The sequence below is a fragment of the Sorex fumeus genome, unplaced genomic scaffold, assembly GCF_029834395.1.
Source record: "Sorex fumeus unplaced genomic scaffold, SorFum_2.1 ptg000114l, whole genome shotgun sequence".
Classification (NCBI taxonomy): domain Eukaryota; kingdom Metazoa; phylum Chordata; class Mammalia; order Eulipotyphla; family Soricidae; genus Sorex; species Sorex fumeus.
Genome location: NW_026606171.1, coordinates 730482 through 735453, shown reverse-complemented (window position 1 = coordinate 735453; position 4972 = coordinate 730482).

The following is a 4972-nucleotide window of genomic DNA, read 5'->3' as shown; positions in this document are numbered from 1 at the left end:
CCTGGACATCTGCTCTTTTGACTGAAACCTCAGTTGCCCTTACTTCCTCGATCCCCAAAAGAAGGGTCCAATGACGGACTAGATGGACCCAGGGCAAGTGGTGAGCTAGCTACCCTGGCATCGAAATGGGCCTGGACAAAGTACTATAATGTTTATTTATATGAGCCTGGTCATGGACAAATTCTGTCATGTATCAAAAAGTAATAACTAGAATTGGACACTGCTGGGATTAGGAGTGATTGATCCGGCCTGAGCACTGTAATCTAATCTGTGGTGAGAAGTCCCCAGGAGAGTCACCCACAACCCTAAAAGTATCTATTACTGTGTCCATACAAAATGTTAATCATTAGGAAGTAAAACGAAATATGTCAATTAAGTTCCTGGTCTAAGGAGATGAGTAACACACCTTAAGGGCTGCTTTTTCTTCGTGGGATGCAGGTGATGGGGAAGTCTGGAAAACCATTTTTTATTGTGCTTCCCGTGGGGAGGCATGGATTGGGGTCGTGGTGAGGGAAGAAAAAGAGAAGCTTCAGGGAGACAGGGCGAATGAAGGAGACTGAGAAAAGGGATGGTCCTACTCCACCCAGATCCCCTAACTTCCAGTATGTAGGCGTTACAACCACCAACTGCCCCCAGCGCTGAGTAATCCCATCAATGGCAAAGACCCAAAGACTATAAAACCCTGCTCCTGGAAGAGAAGAGCACAGTCTCCTGCCTCCGCATCTGGCTGTCTTACTGGGGCCTCTTGGAGGAGGGTGTGTTGAGTTTCCCACCCCAATATGCAACAGGACATCGGCTCACCCACTCCAGTACTGCTAAAAATGATACATGAACTCAGAACCAAAAATAACCCCTGAGCATTGAATGCTGCTTTGGTCAAAAAAGTACACTATATTAAATAATAAAGACATTTCTGGGGCTGGAATGATGGTATACCAGGTAGGGAGTTTGCCTTCCATGCGGCCAACCCAGGTTCGATTCTCAAAATCTAATATCGTCCCCCAGCACTGCCAGGAGTGATTCTTGAATGCAAAGCCTGAGTAAACCCTGAGCATCGCTGGGTGTGACCCTAAAAATGCAAAAAAGAGAAATTTCTGTGGAAAGATATTGGAGACACAGTATAGCAGGTGAGGTGCTTGTCTTGCACTCGGCCAAGCCAAGTTTGAATCCTGGCAACCCATACGGTGCCCTGAGCCCAGCCAGGAGTGATACCTGAGTGCAAAGGCAGGAGAAGTAACTGAGTCTTGCAGTTGTACTTACTACAGACTGAATAATTAATTCATTCAAATGAATAAAGTTATGGTGGCCAATAGTGATCCTAAATTGCATTATTAGAGGGTTTAGGGCACACTCTGGAAGTGCCCAAGCTACTTCCTGCTAAGATTGCATATTTGGTTGCAAGACCCACTGTAGCACCACCCTGATGCACCCCACCAGACCGCAACCTGAGCTGGCTTAAAGCTCCACACCTTGGGGACTTGAATGACAGCATAGACAAATGAGCATTTCTTTTGAAGGTGGCTAACCTGTGTTTAATTCTGGGCATCCCTATGGTTCCGAGCACCACTAGGAGTGCTTGCTGAATTTAGAGCCAGGAGTAAGCATAATGCCTCACTGGGTGTGACCCCAAATGCAAAATAAATAAACAAAAAGGAAAGAGAAGCTCCCCACCTCCCTGAACTCCCAGAACCCACTGAATGAACAAGAACCAGTGAAAATCAAAGGCTCTGCCAAATGTGTTTGAGCCCCAAGCACATAAAGAATATGATGCGCCCCACCCCCCATCCAGCCCGGCCATCCCCCAAGAATGACAGGACAGAGGAGAGGGTGTTTTTTCCTTCAGGCTGCTGACCCAGATATGGGGTACCCTGAGCAACCCCAGGTTTGACCCCTAAACACTGCCAGGTGGGGCTCAACACCCCCCACGAGGAAAAAGGATGCGCCCCCAGGTCCCTTTGATGAGGGAAACCCATGCTTTACCTACTCCACAAGCAGCCAAAGGAATGAAAGGGGGCCAGTAACGGGATGTCCTGGGGACACTGCTGGGATGATCCACCCACCCCTGTGACTGACCAGGTGGCGGGAGTCGCCCCGAAACTAAATTAACACTGATGATCCCTCACACGCCCCATCAGCTCTGGGGGGAGACTGAGACTCCCTCTAGCTCTGACACTTTCTGCTTTGTGAGGGGCCCGAGCGATGGGTCAGCAGGGAGGGCGCTGGCCTCACATCCCGACACCCCAAAGGGTCCTCGGATCCCCAGGGAGGGAGTCCTGAGCGCCACCAGGTAGGGGTCTAAAACACATAAAAAATTAAAACTTTTTTCCACTTTTATTTGTTTCGTTATTGTCCTTGTTTCTGGAACTTTCAGAACGAACTTAGCGCTTCAAATTCATTTTTCTCCTTGACCACGTGCTTCCTCTACCTACCCATATTTTTGTGGGGTCTGGGGGGCTTTGCCCAGGGATTACTCCGGACTCTGGGCTCACTCCAGGCTGGTACCGGGACACTGTGTGGTGCCGGGATTGAACCCGGCCGGCCGCGTTCCCCCATTATGCATCTTCCTAAATAAGTTCTACTTAGTAAAAATTACTCTGTGTCCCTCAAAATCAGTTTATAAACAAGATAAAACGTTTGGCAGGAGCGCTCTGTGCGCTCCGGGTGAGGGACCGCTACCCCAGGCCACCGCCATGGAGCAACCCCGCCGCCCACAAGGCGGAGGACGCAGAGGTTCAGGCGCTCAGAGCGACCACCTGGGCGGGTGGCGGGGGCACCAACCTTCGGGAACCTCCCTCCCCCCAGGGTGCCCCCTCACCCGCTCGTCACCTTCCGCAACCAGGCGACCCACTGGCACCTCCCCACAGAAAGCCAAGCCCTGGCGGATAAAGGTCGAGGATTTTGTGATGTCACCTGCACGTGTGCCCAGAGCCTTAAAGGGCCAGGCTTCAAATATCCCTGACCAGGTATTTGCCTGCTCAGGAAGGTTCATTTTTCTCGTTTCCGGGATAGGATTAGGTGATCCAGACAGCTGGGGGTCGCCAGGTCTGGGATAGATAGAGAGGGATGAGCTGAGCAGATAACATGTCGAACAGAGAGTGTTTGTATTTACGAAGGAAATAAAATTCACAAAAGTACTTTGCAAACAGCCACCAAGACCATCTCTGTGAGTCCCGATGTTCACGTATATATTCATTTACAACCCTCAGCCACATGCTAGAAATAGGTCCCCAGGAATCTTTCTTTTTTAAGTAAATAGATTTCATTTGGAGGATTTTTAAGCTGTGGAGTGGGGGGAAAGAAAGAAAGAAAGAGAGAGAGAGAGAGAGAGAGAGAGAGAGAGAGAGAGAGTAAAGTTAGACATGAAAGCATGAATGTACACATCCAAAGAGGGGAGATGCGGGCAACACATGTGCTCGGGAACCACATGTGCTCGGCCATGTGGGTGCAAGCAGCACATGGGCACATGGGCTCCGGCAGCATATGCGCCCCCCGGGAATCTTTCTGGCAGGTGCCAATAAAAAGACGGGCTTCAATAAGGTCCCTCACCATTGGGGGCTGAGGAGCTGCCCCTCAAAGTGATCTGGCAGTTTTACACACACATGTCTACACCGAAAGCTGCGGGACAGGGCCTGGTACAACCCCTGCTTGAGAAGGCTGGGATGGTCAAGACTTCTTCCATCAGCAGGTCGGGCATCCTCGAGACCCACAGCCCCCCATGTTCAACTCCGCACCCAGGCCATGCTGCCCCATCGCAGAGCTGGAGACGAATATGCCCCCAAGCTCACACCCGCGACCCACGTGCCGTGTTAAATCCTCCCAATGCAAACAGCAAAGCTCTACATTCTCCTAAAGCCTCTGGAGCAAGGCAGACCCCAGGAACCCACTGGATATGGATAAGGGGGACTGAAAAACAACCACAAAATTGTCCTGAAAGCTGGAACAATCCCATTGGTCACATTACAGGCACTGAAGGTGAGAGGTCCTCATGTCCTGCCACTGATTGGCATTCAGTTCCCCCCTTCACCTGAAGTATCAGTTTGTCCTTTAAACACTTGCCTGTATGAGGCCTGATCCACTTGACAGCATTAGGAAGTAAAGGTGCACATGGAAGACTCCTGTCTGTGACATCATCCATTTCACCAAGGAGCCTTAAAGTGCCAGGTTCCAAGTGCAGACAGACCATTATGGCAGCCCAGGTGAACCAGTGCAAGGGGGATGAGCTCGAATTAAAAAGAGGAGAGGCAAGTGCTGGAGGGGCTGTGCCTGATAGTCTTCTCGTCAACAAAATTCTAGACCTGCAGGCTGGTTTCTAACATTTACCCAACTCGGTTGCAATTCTGACACATGGATGGATTTTCCAGGCAACGACCTAACGTTTCAGCAAGATGGACAAGCAGAATAGACCGACAGTAGGTCACATAGCTGTGTGATTTTTTTCCAACTCAAAGAACAGACACAGTAAGTGGAAATGACTCCCTCTGCAGAAAATTGAAGTACCAGTTTAGAGTGAAAATAAAAGGGGCCCGAGACTGGGTTTGGTACTACCTTAGTTTGAAGCTTAGTGGGATAGCTTAGTGGGATACACGTGCAAAGGCAATGATGCATTCCCACACAGCCGAGACAGACCTTTGAAAACATCTCACCTGAAGCAGATTCCTCTCGAGGATCAATGAGTTTTCTGTTATCTTGTTCTCTTTATTTAGGTGGGGAGAGGGTCACACCAGCATTGCTCAGGGATTCCTGCTGCTGGGACTCTCGGGGCCGAGAGAGATAACCACGAAAAACCCGCCTTTCTTCGAACACTCTTGAACTTATTCGCCAACGTGGCTTGGCACATGCCTCAGGAAACAGCAAGCGAATGTCCAAGCTCGCAAAACAATGCAGAGAAGCCATCAAGGATGGCCTCAAAGACAGGAGAACAGCGATGCTGGTAGATGCGGCAGAAGCCGTGAAAAACCTTCGTAATGCCTGC